At 42.7% G+C, this 13,641-nt stretch overlaps 1 protein-coding gene across 8 annotated transcripts in view; it reads right to left on the bottom strand.

Annotated features, from left to right (window-relative positions):
* The window catches only part of AIG1 (androgen induced 1), a 211,172-nt gene that overhangs the window by 167,888 nt on the left and 29,643 nt on the right, over nt 1-13,641 (bottom strand). The gene's annotated exons all lie outside the window — the stretch shown is intronic.

Raw genomic sequence — 13,641 nt, 5'->3', positions numbered from 1 at the left:
TGCTTATAAAATATAACTAAATTAAACTTATATCATCCAGTTGGCCAACATGTGTAATACAGTTTATTCAGAATGTATTTTGATATTATTAGATTACATCTTTTATGTTTTTCTTTGCTATAATTTAAACTTATTAGTTTTATACTCTGCATAGAAAGTTATGTCATTAATTTGGCTTAAATGCTAATTTTACACATTTCAGAAGGATTGGTAGTATCCCCTCAGCAGTGCTCCACAATCAACAGGAAAGGCAGCACTCTAGGCAATGTCTGAGATAGTTAAGTAGGGTAAAAAGACTTGCATTGCAGCTGTCTCTACTAAACCCAGCTTCAGGATAAGGTTTCTGATGGCTGGAAAGTCCCTAAAACTTGACAAGTAAATTATGTATTCCCAAAAATAAATAAATTTGATTAAAGAGTAGTCTTCCCATACTTCCCTGGTAGCACACCCTCCCCATCACACACACTCTCAGTTCAATTTAAGTGCCCTAGTGTTTTGGAAGCTTTGCAACAGATCTGTCTTTTTAATATTTTTAAAAACTTGGCTGAAAGCCACAAGATGTGAATCATTCCTGTAGAAAAGACTTGAAAATAAAACACATTTTTTAAAGTGAAGAGAATGATTTAATGTGTTTTTTAGTCAATAAGGAAACAGCAACTTTTTAACACGTGACTCATCAATCCTGCATGTGTCAGTCATGTTGCATTCACAAATAACCATGACTGATGAATCTCAGTAATGTTGTGACAGCTCTGGAAATAGGAAAAGAAAGAAACACTGTCTTCTGAAAACCATGGTCCCAATAGCCCAGCCATGTATGGGATTTTCTCCACCATGCAGTGCTCAGTGCCTCTGGAGCAGCAACGGGGGCACATCTGCAACTTTACTCCCCTTTTCTTTCTACCCATAAAAGATGCTAGGACAAGTTAAATTAAATGAACCTCAGGCTTGCTCTGGTGACTCAACTCTACCACAAGAGCAGTTGCTTCACAAAGGCAACATGGGAAGGGGGCGGGAGGGGCAGAAGGAAACTTACAAAGAATCTTTGCAGCATGTTAGCAAATGTAGATTTTTTTTTTTTAACAGCAAGGCTGTCTTGGTAATTAGAGCTCAGTAAAGGACTCTGATATTAAAACTTTCTTTAAAACAAAGAAGAGAAGACTAACCATTTTTGGTATTAATTATAAAGCCATGCAGGTTAACTAAAGGCAGTTTAGCAATTTTCCACAGTATTCAAATATGCTACTATTATTAATTTAAGCAAAGTGCTGTACAATTCAGCATTCTGATTGTAGAAAATTAGGAATTTGCTTGAGTGGGTTCTCTCAGAGAGGTTTTAGTGATATCATTTTGTAACATACTGAATTACGACTTTAATTATTGGGTCAATAGCATGATTCCATAATGACAACATTCATTTTTGAAATAAGTAAGTAAGTGTATGTCTACACTACAGAGGAAGATTGAAGCTGCTGCTGTTGATTTTCCTGGGTTTGAATTAGCAGTTTAGTTAAGACAGCTAATTTGAACAGAGAGGCAGGGATGGATATAGGGCAGGGAGAGCGGGGTGGCCACCCCAGGTCCCGCGCTTCAAGAAGACCCGTGCATGCGCTGTGGCGCAACCGCGCATGCGCGTGGAGCCACTGTGCATGTGCCGTGTCAAAGGGGGGGCCCCGTGAAATTGTGCTGTCCTGGGCCCCGCAAAATTGTCATCTGCCCCTGCAGAGAAGGGCACTCCAGTTGATGCCGGTAACCCTGCTTTTCGAGGCATAAGGAAAGTTGAAGGAAACATGTTCTTCCTTTGACTTCCTGCAGTATAGACAGCGCCAAAAGCCAAGTTAAGCTACTTCAACTTCAGCTACACATTTAACGTAGCTGAAGTTGCGTACCTTAATTCGACTTTGTCCTGCAGTGACATACCCTAAGTAAGTTAATAAATAAATACATGTTTGACAATCTAATTGCCTTCAATTTCCCTTCCTTTATCTTATAAAGTTAACAAAAGTGTTAATTTGTTTATTCTCCAAAAACCCAAACACGCACAGAAAATCAAAACTGAAATAAGGTAACTTAATCAGCCTTAAATCTGACTATTTAAATGACTAACTCTTTTCTAACACGTCTGATTCCACAGATAATACCTTTTAATATGACAGAGATGTTCTTTTCCTAACCTGGCTCTTTGCTTAATGATGTCAAAATTACTGCATCTAATATTATTTCTGCTTTAGAAAAATTATAAGAATCCTGAAAATATTGAGTTCAAAATCTGTTTAGGATTGCATTTTTATTAAATTAATTTTTAATTGAGATGTCAAATAGAAGATAATTCTTAAACACTTAATTATGTATATCATTCATAAATATCCTACTTCCAAAGACAATGAAACAATGGTATTGCATTATAATCCAAGCCTTTTCACTATTCACCCAGGATAGAAAACTGGTGAAATACTTTAAGCTTACAATGTGTTCTCAAGCTATAGATCTCAAATGCTTTATAAAGGAAATTAGGTATCTTTCTCTTCATTTACAGTGATGAAGCTAAGGCACAAAGAGATGAAGTAATTTTCTTGAAGTCACACAACAAATTGGTGGCAGACCCATTCTCCCAGGATATGTCTACACTAGCCCGCTAGTTCGAACTAGCGGGGTAATGTAGGCATACCGCACTTGCAAATGAAGCCCGGGATTTGAATTTCCCGGGCTTCATTTGCATAAGCGGGGCGCCGCCATTTTTAAAACCCCGCTGGTTCGAACCCCGTGCAGCGCGGCTACACGGGGCACGAACTAGGTAGTTCGAACTAGGTTTCCTAGTTCGAACTACCGTTACTCCTCATTCCACGAGGAGTAACGGTAGTTCGAACTAGGAAGCCTAGTTCGAACTACCTAGTTCGTGCCCCGTGTAGCCGCGCTGCACGGGGTTCGAACCAGCGGGGTTTTAAAAATGGCGGCGCCCCGCTTATGCAAATGAAGCCCGGGAAATTCAAATCCCGGGCTTCATTTGCAAGTGCGGTATGCCTACATTACCCTCCTAGTTCGAACTAGGAGGGTAGTGTAGACATACCCCCAGTTCCCTATCCCTATGCTGTCTCCCATACATACAATCCTTTATTTTATGCATGGGGCCCTACCAAATTCATGGCTATGAAATCTAGTCTTCCATTGTGAAATCTGGCCTTTTGTGTGCTTATACCTTATACTATACAGATTTCACAAGGAAGATGAAAATTTCTCAAATTAGGGATCAAACCCAAAAGGGAGTTGCACAGGCTTAGGCAAAATACGGCCTGCGGACTGGATTTGTCCCAGCAAGCCACCGGATCCAGCCCGCGGAGGCAGCGGGGAGTCCCAGGCAAGGCTCCTCAGCAGCCCCATGCCAGGCAGAAACACTGCTGCAGGGCTCCATTTCTATTCTAAAACAGGAGGAGAAGGCGGAAGTATTAGGAGCCGCCCTGCCCCCAGCACATTCCCACTGGCTGGTTTCTGGCAGAAACCAGCCAATGGAAGCTGCTTGTTAGAATAACAGGCAGCTACAAAGAATCACACTTGCTCTCCTTGGCTCATGAAGCACATGGCCAGGCAGGCAAGCTGACTGGCTGGGAAACATTTTAAGCTCTGCAGGTAGGCAGGCTAGTTTGGCAGCTGGCAAGTAAGTCTCTTGGCCACAGCCTGCTTCTGGCACCCCAGCCCTTTCCTGCACCAACTCTGTCTCCCCCCACTCAACATACTCAACCCTCTGTCCCCCTCTTACACCCATACCCCCTCCCAGATCTGGCACCCCAATCTCCTGCCCCAGATCACAATCCCCTCCTACCCTAGGTCACATCCCAAACCCCGGCACTCCAGGTCCCTGGCCTAGGTCATAACCGCTTGCTTCATCCCAACTCCCTCCCAGACTCCAGTCTCCCTCCTGCACCCCAGTCCCTTACCCCAAGCTCCCTTCTGCACCCAACCTCCATCCCAGACCCTGTATCTACTCCATTAATATCATGGAAGAGTGCGGCCCTCAACCACTTTCCAAAATCTTGGCGTGGCCCCCCCAATCAAAAATTATTGCCCACCTCTGGAGTTGCAGGTGGTTACAAGGTTATTTTATGAGAGGTCAGCTTCATTCTGTGCTGACTTCAGAGTTGGGCAGCAGGAGACTCGGGGTGGCTGTTGGTCAGGCACTCGGCTCTGATGGCAGAGCTGCCACTAGCAGCAGTGCAGAAGAAAAGGGTCACTGTACCATCCTTTTCTCTGCACTGCTGCTAGTGGCAGCTCTGCCTTAACTGCTGGCCACCTGGCCAGCAGCTGCTGCTTTTCAGCTGCCACTCTCCAGCTGCTCTGCACTGAATGCAGTGCCATTATGAGAAGCAGCACAAAAGTAAGGGTAGCAGTGTGGCAATCGCCCACCTCCCCCGAAATAACCTTGCACACTTCTTTTTCCCTCCACATGAACACAAAACTCCATTTGGGATAGAACCCCTACAATTACAACACCATCAAATGTCAGATTTAAACAGCAGAAATCATAACATTTACGATTTTAAAAAAATCCTATGACAGTGAAATTGGCCAAAATGGAGTGTGAATTTGGCAGGGCCCTAATGTCACATGTGGACAGACATATTTTAGCCACACACTGGAAAAAGATACCATATTTCTCATTGCAGGTGGAAATACCACAGGCCTTTTCTACCCTCCATCTGCAACCTTGCAACAAAAAAATTTCCCTTCTCTTTTGCTGCTCCTGCTATCTGGAATAATCTTTCTGTATCTTTCATCATTATTTAATGTACTGACACTTTGCTCTTGGCAGCTATCTGACCCCTCTGTTCCAAGCATGACAACAAACTAAAATTAACAAGGTCTGAAATGTGGCAGCTTCAGAGAGCATGCTAATTATACACTGCCCTTACCTTCTGTGCTCTTCCACCCTATTGCTCTGTTCTGATTCATAATAGCAAACATTTGGATTTCCAACAGTGCTAACACTGCAGAGATCTTGTTAATTTTACTTCACCTTCTCTGCTACTACTTTTATTTTCCAGTCTGTCTGAAAAATACTTTGTAGTGTATGAAAAATGCTATACAAAATGAAATTATTTTGAATAAACCAGTTTGTCCAAATTCACTCTGCCTTTATGCTGGTGAGAATGTTGGAGGATAGGCCAGAGATGGAAAATCTGCTCATTTGAAGAGAGGTTACAGCAGAAAGGCATAAATTCTGTTTTGGCAGGATTACATTTACTATAGGGAGTAACTGTATTGCAGGAAGTAAGCAAACAAAGACAAATGGGATGAAGCATGCATAGGGCACATGGTTGGTACTAGGTATCACTCCACTCTCTTCCCCACCTGAAAACTAAAAACAAACTGCAAGGACTTTGAGGGAGGGTGGCAACACTGATCAGTTTGTCTTTCTCTGCTTGGAGCCAGGGACAGAAACATCTGGGAGGGATGCAGAAGTGTCTTCAAATCACCTTTGCAACCGCCATATTCTGAGGCAACAGCCAACCTGCTCAGTCCCTGGTGTAAGTTTGAGGAGACTTTGTTTTGCCTCCCAGAACCTCTGTGAGAAGAGCCATCATGTAGTATGCCACCACTACCTCTTATGCTGGAGGTATGGGCTGGGGATTGGAGCAAGGGCAGCGCGGAACTCTTTTTGCAAGCTATAAGTGGTCTCAGGGAAGCCCACTCGCTATTCTGGTAGCATAGAAGACTCTGTATGGGCATACTCCCTGCATTCCCTTGAAGCTAATACTTACTAGGGGCTTTAGTGGTATAGCGAGAGGCAATTTACATCTCACTATGCCCAAATTCCATGCATCTGGCCTATAGTTTAGACCTTATGTGGCCTAGGAATTTATGTTTATAAGACTCCTTCAAGGCTACCCTTAGATCTGTTTCTAGGGGGTTGATGTTAACAAGATTTTTATCATTTACATGAGTTAATAAGCCAATAATCCACAAGGTAAATCTAATATGGGCAGAACAACACGCTTTTATAAGAACAGAACACAGAAATAAAACTTCAGTCCAGAAAAGCCACACACACTCCAAGTTAGATCATAGCTTTCAACTTTATAGCCTTTTCTATGAAAGCATAGTGGCTAACAGTCTGAGGAATATAGGAAATAAAGATTGCTTTGATCTTTAAAATGCCTGACATTCAATCATAAACTTCCCCAAGAAGTAATAAAGTGGCGGCTTCTTCTGTAGCCTTAGGTAAGGATTTCTTGTGGGTGAGAATAGTGGCTTTTGTCCTACTACAGATGTTGTAATAGTCCTCATAAAAACAACACACATTGAATTTAAACAAAAGATGTGAATACAGCATAACAGTACAGTGGAACGCTTAACAGCTGTATAAATTATACACCTATGGAACATTTTTTTGTGTTCTGAATACACATAGTTGCAACATTTTAATTTTTAATGTATAGGTGACAGGAATTAATTTCAAAAGAAAGTGCTGCAACCGTCTGCCCAAAATGAGTAATGTGTATTTTAATCTTAACTTTAGTAATTTTGCTAAAAGCTAATCCATCATGCCACTTATTTCCATAATATAAACTCAGTTAATTGGATAATTAAATGATCCATGGAAACACCCCAGAACAACAATACTACAACCGAAGCATATATTTCAATCTTTTCATTTTTTTTCTTACAGTCTGAATGGACTTCTGAGAGGATTTCCCACGTGACATTCTAGGGTTTAAAGCATTTTTACATTTTGCATTTTCTCTGGTGCTAGGATTGCTCTAAACACCAGCTTTCTCTTCTCCCTCCCTCACAGAACCTGCCATCCGACCTGCCTTCACTGGTAGAAGGATGGAGTAGGAGACATAGTACTCTTCATCCACCTCTAATTTATAGGACTCTAACATTATGTCTACACCTGCACAATTTTTTCACTGAGTTTTGTCAGTGATAGAAAAAACATTGGTTGGTGTTCACATTGTTTTCCAAAAGCATCAGAGTGTGTTTCCATATGCAGCACTTGCACTGCTGATGAGAGGAGCTCATTGTGGTAGCTGTCCCACTGTGCACTGCCCAAGGACCCAAAGCAAATCAGTGTTGTGGCAGGGATGGATATGTGTGTGTGACTGCCAAAGGAAGCAACAAATTCTGAGGCAGAAGCAGGGGAAGACCCTAATCTCAGCCCCCACTTTCCTCCCTGACTCTGCATAGCACATTCTGCTGCCTGCCTCTGTTCACATTGTGGGAGGCAGCAGGAACACTGACAGCACGAGCTGTCAAAAGTGAACTAAAAGGGAGGGGGGCCCATACCTGCAGGCAGAAATGTAAAATTTCAAAGAGCACCCACCTCCATTCTGCATTGTAGGACAGCTCTGGAGGGGAGTTAGACCCACAAAACCAATCAAGAGTTTTCACGGGCACCTTGGCACAAAAAAAGACTCTCATTGGGGTAGTTTGATTTTTGCACTGAAGCTCATAAGTTTCAGTGCAAAATGTGGATTTCCAGTGAAGATGCTAGAGTGTTTTTCTGTACAAAACCCTGGCTTTTTGCATTCAAACTAGAAAACGTAGACTGAGCCTAAATGTTACACATTTAGTAGGTTTATTTTACACTGCATTGCCATATACTGATTGAACAAATGGGTTTCATTGCAGATGTTTAGACAAGTATTATGGACAGATTACATATTGTTAAAAGCCAACAATAAAATATCTAAAACTGCTGTGACATGTGCAGACATTTGACTTTTACAGCTCCCTCATCTCTCAGATCAATTAAATATGTTGCTAGAAAACAGCACAGAAGGAATAAAATAAAAATGAAGGTTTTAGTTTGAAATAATGCACTTAAGATGAGAAACTATGAAAGGAAAAGGTTGTGAAGCAAGTTATGTACAACTGCAGATAATATTATGCATTTATTTATACATACATATTGAAGAAGGTATTGATTTTAAATTCTAGACCCCTTTAACATTTATTTGAAGTACATAACTGCCAAGTCCAATAACATTGTGCTGACCATATACAATAATTGCAGGTTCATCCTTACAATAAGAAATCAATACACCTGTTACTCAAAATTTTATCTTAGGGTATGTCGACACTTGCCTCCTACTTCGAACTAGAGAGGCAAATGAAGCATACTGATGTTGCAAATCAAGCACGGGATTTAAATATCCCGCGCTTGATTAGCATAATCACGGCCGGTCGCCATTTTAAAATGCCGGTCACCCAATTTAACTTGCCGCGTGTAGACGCAGTAGTCCGATTTAAAACCCTTCCCTCGAATTAACTGTTACCCCTCATTGCATTCTGTTATATATAAATAACTATGATGGAAGATGATGTTTAATATTATATTATATATTTGTCCACAAGAACATAATGGATTCTTTTAGAATTAGTCCCAACTAGATATGGATAGATATAATGCCAAGAAGGAATACTGAAAAAAAAGATTTTTTTATGTGCAGCTAGGAGGTGATAGAATCCAATGACATACTGTACCCTAATCCTTGAGGGGTTATGAAGTATCATGAAGAGTATCATGTGAAGTACTTATCCACAAAACAAGATTTTCAACTATGAGATTACTAACAGGCAACATGTTGGGGTAGTTCTAATAGGCAACAATGAAAAGAAAAGGTGTTAGTGTGCTTGTATTAAAGAGTAAAATTGTGTCTTGGTTTTCATATAGGAAAAATATTCTGCTCTTGCCAGACAAGCAGGGACTACAATATCCATTCTTAGCTATTAAGAACTGTAACATAAAAATTTCTAGTAGCTCTTGGGCAGATCTGGTTTCCCAGGGTTTGCTCTGACAGGCTTCCACTACTATATTTACATATGCCTCTACAGGTATCGGTGATTGCAGATCCCACTAGCCACAGATCGCCATTCCTGACCAATGAGAGCTGCAGGAAGCGGCACAGACTGGGACACCAAAGCACTGATGTTACTTATCACTGCCTCGTTGGTGTACTGCCATTCAGTTTACACTTTTTATGCAATATCTGGCAAATTGCCGCAATAGATTTACACCAGGTGATAGTCTAGCCCTAAGATTCTATGGAGTATAGGTACGATATTTAGTTCATTACTCTGTTAACACATTTGAAAACACCTCCAGTAGGAAACTCATTATAAAAAGCAAACTAACTAAGCTCAACTCTTCCATAAGTGTCAGTACAAGCTATCTCTGTGCCTTTGGATTTATATCCATTACCAGATGCTCAGGAGGAGTGAAGACAAGGGGTTAGTTGATTACTCGCCAGTTGTCTGATTAATAGGTTGGTGTGCTGTCAGGAGGTACTTCATTTTTAAAAAGTTATACATCAGTACTTCTTTGCAAAGCTGATTATTTTGTTTGTCAGCCAAAAAGTTGATCTTCCAAGGGTTCTGATGTGTTTGGTGTTAGCCAAAATCTGATTTTACCTCAGTGAAGCCAAGAGCAAAATTTATAGAAATACATGTGTATCTTTAATTTAAATGTAATTTGTTCTATAGTCTTGCTGTTTACCTGAAACATAAAGGTATCTCCTTCATTCAAGTATTATGTACTTCTTACCTCATGTTCACATTTATGTTATACTAAGAGTTATTCAGTGATATCTCTTTGAGGATATTTGATTCTGTGTTTTGGAGCCCAGGTACTACAATCTGGCTAATTCTGACTCAGCTGTCTGCACAATGCTCTTTTACATCACACTTGCATGAGGAAATATAAAGCCAATGACTTGTCTTAAGAAGTTCTGTTAGTTTTTTAGGCCATTAATTATAAGGGACTACGGCTATGTCTAGACTGCAGAGCTTTTCTGGGATACTGGAGCTATCCTGAAAAAGTTCTGCCGTGTCCAAGGAATGCGTCCACTTTTTCAGAACAGTTTCTGAAAAAGCCTACGTGTTCTTTCGGCATCTCTGTGTTCCTTTTGGTGAGAGGAATAAGGGATGTTCCGAAAGAGGACTTTTTTCCAAAATTTGGCCCTGTGAAGACGGGCCAAATTTCGGAAAAGCCTCTTTCGGAAAAAAAGGTGAAAAAGATACACAAATTGCAGTTCACAATTTGCGTATCTTTTTCCGACTTTCCCCTGCTGCGTAGACATAGCCTTAGACACACAAAATCTGGACATATTAAGGACTTACACACTAGAGAGAACTATTTTCTCAAATTTTATTGAAGATGCTAAAGTAATTCAAACTCATTCCACTTTTGAACATTATTTTTTAACTAGCCAATTAGCCAATTAGCCCATCATAAGACAGGATTTTTAGGTCTCTCCTCCATGTCGGTCTTCTCTCCTGAGCCTCCGGTCTGTCGCTCCGTCTCCCTCGCTCTCTTGCTCTCTCTCCTCCTCCTCCTGCCTCTCACTCGGGGGAACATAGAGTCCAAATGGCCTTTTGGGCTCCACACTCCCCGTGCTGCATGGGGAGCACGGAGCCCAAATGGCCGCTTGCGCTACTTGCTCCCACGCGGCAGCCCGGCTGAGCAGCGCAGAAGTCAGCCGAGCACCATGGCGGGAGGTAAAGGGGGGCAGGGCAGTGACATTCATGGCCAGGGGCCGCTGTCACGCCGCACATCACTGCCCCGCCCCCCTTAACCTCCTGCTAGGCTGCCACTTGGGTCAAGCGGCCATTTGGGCCCCACACACTCCATGCTGCATGGGCCGCTCAGAGGGAAGAGCCAGCATTTCAGAAACAGCACCACCCAGATGGAACAGCCAGCATTTCAGCATTATAGACTCACAGACACTGGGCTACTACATATAGACAATTATCAGTTGTGTGTCTCGGTGTCATTAAAAGAACACTTCAATATACACCCTTTGAAAATCTAAACCAAGGAGCTTTTGTGTAAATTACAATTCTGAAACAACTACATTGTGGCTCGAAGGCACAACTCACAGTAAGGGACAAGGTTTCTCTAAGTTGCATGACAGCACAGCTGCTTAATCAGCCCTGTCCAGTAAGAAAGCCCCATGTGCAGAGCTCTGAGCCCCTGGGAGGGTGGATCTCCTTATAGGGAACCTTGGTAAGAGTGGCATGGAGTCACGTGAAGCTTACAGCAAACCTGGATATGGGAGTCATGGAGTCACCCTGTGATTCTGCTAAAGCCAGGCACACTGCCTCTATAAATACAGGGAGCCCAGGGTTTGTAGGGCATTGCTTGAAAGAATGCATTAGGTATTTTCCCATCATTCCTGCATAGAGGTAGCTCTGCCGGCCAATATGGAGAGGGAGGAACCTCTTGGGGAGACTAGCACTTTTGGTGGCTCTTGACTCATGAGACCCTGTCAAGAACAGCCTCTATTTTCTACCCCAGCAAAAGGTCACAAGGGGATGGGAGAGGAGAAGGAAGCTTTTTGCAGTCTCTTCCTCTCTTCCCATTCCTACTGCAGAGTCAGGAGTTTTCATGTCTTTTATAGACTCTACCCTTAATTTGGAAAATTACCTATCCTCTTTGTACCTCAGTTTATCCTTTGTGAAATAGTTATATCCTAATACTACTAACTGGGACTTAACTCACGGAGTTATATTGTAAGGCTAAGTCAGGGGCCAGTAACCTTAAGCACATGGCCCATCAGGGTAATCAGCTGGCAGGCCATGAGACATTTATTTAATTGACTATTCACAAGCATGGCCTCCCGCAGTGCAGGGGCCTCAGTTTGTTGTTTCTGACCAATGGGAGCGGAAGGAGGTGGCAAAAGCCACAAGGACATTCTGACTGCTGCTTCCAGCAGCTTACAATGGCCAGAAAAAGCAAACTGTGGCCACTGGGAACTGTGGGGGCTATACCTGCAGAAGTCAATGTAAACAAAATGTCTCGGTGAATTACCCTGCTGGGCTGTATGCCAGAGGTCGCCAATCCTTGGATTAAATTAATCATGTTCCTGAATTTCCATTGCCTTGTACTTTGTGTTGTCATTTATAGTTATGCACAATGAGGACAAAAGACCAGCAAATCAGAACGGTATTATTTTGTGCTCACTTTAGAAAGAGGTAAACGGCAACTGCAGGTATAAGGTACAGGCCCTAATACTTAAGGAAATGTGCTACATAAGTTTAAATATTAACAGGGCTTACATAAGTTTAAATTCTCCAATAATGCTCAAGAGACTAGGAAAACATTTAAACAATCACAGGGTACGTCTAGACTACCGGGTTTTGTTGACAGAAGTTTTGTCGACAGTATCTGTCGACAAAACTTCTGTCGACAAAGAGCGTCCAGACACATTGAGTTCTGTCGACAAAGCAAGCTGCTTTGTCGACAGAACCCTGTAGTCTAGACGCAACTATACAGGCAATAACACCTTCTGTCGACAGAACTCTGTCGACAGAACTCTGTCGACAAAAGGTGTTATGCCTCGTAAAATGAGGTATACCAGCGTCGACAAAACTGCTGAGTTCTGTCGACGTTATGTCGACAGAACTCAGCGGTAGTGTAGACGCTGGTATAGTTTTGTCGACAAAAGTCCACTTTTGTCGACAAAACTCAGTAGTCTAGACATACCCACAGTTCTCAGAGATAAATTCTCAAAAGCAAATCTGGAGTATTATTAAAACACCTAAAATTCTTCAGCTGCCATGATTGTTTATCACTCATTAAGCCGATAATTTTTTCACACTCCATTTGCAGCAACATCTTCTGTTTGAAGTATTCTAAAGATGTTGTATTTGTCCAATACAGAAACAAACACTTATTAATTTTCCTTTTTGATGGTTCTAACACTTTGATCAATTCACTTCTTTTTAAAGCTCCAGGAAAATAAGCCTTGAGATATTTATTTAATATCCTGGCATGGAAAATAGTGAGAACTGGAGATATTAAATGGTTGGTGACAGCTAGCTGTGACTCTTGACATTGCTTTCTGTGTCCTCATTGTAGAGGTAAAATGCTATAAATCACTATTAATAAATAAAATAAAAAACAGACTACAAGATGGACCTCCCTGGTCTGGCATCCTTAGGACCTGAGTGGTCCCGGACAAGGGAGTTTGCCAGACCAGAGAAGGTCTGGAAGGGGGAGGTACCAGCCTCCCTGCTGGGCTCCTCTCCCCAGTCTCCCCACCCCGTAGGCTGCAGCAGCCCTGCCAGCCTGCCAGAATTTGCGGCAGCCTCGCCGGATTTTGTGGCAGCCCTGTCACTCCTCTGGAGCTCTCAGTGTCTCTGCTGGCTGCTGACTCCACTGCCCTGCGAGCTCCAGCTCCTCCTCCAGATTCTCTGCCCCACCAGCTGTGGGTTCTGGTGCCCCCACAGGATCCGCTGACCTGCTGGTTCCACTGGTGAGCTCCACTCTGAGGGTATGTCTACACTACCCCGCTAGTTCGAACTAGGAGGGTAATGTATGCATACCGCACTTGAAACGAGGAGTACCGGTAGTTCGGAATAGGCACCCTAGTCCGAACTACCTAGTTCGAGCCCCGTGTAGCCGCGCTACACGGGGTTCGAAGCAGCGGGGATTTAAAAATGGCGGCTCCCCGCTTATGCTAATGAAGCCCGGGAAATTCAAATCCCGGGCTTCATTAGCAAGTGCGGTATGCATACATTACCCTCCTAGTTCGAACTAGGAGGGTAGTGTAGACATACCCTGAGTCACTTGCAACCTCTGCTGCTGGGGCTCTCTAGTCCTGCAACATCCCTTGGCCTTTTGGTGATGCTGCTGGACCAGGG

This window comes from Pelodiscus sinensis, chromosome 3 (assembly GCF_049634645.1).
Source record: "Pelodiscus sinensis isolate JC-2024 chromosome 3, ASM4963464v1, whole genome shotgun sequence".
Classification (NCBI taxonomy): domain Eukaryota; kingdom Metazoa; phylum Chordata; order Testudines; family Trionychidae; genus Pelodiscus; species Pelodiscus sinensis.
This window is presented reverse-complemented; position numbering and strand designations above follow the sequence as displayed.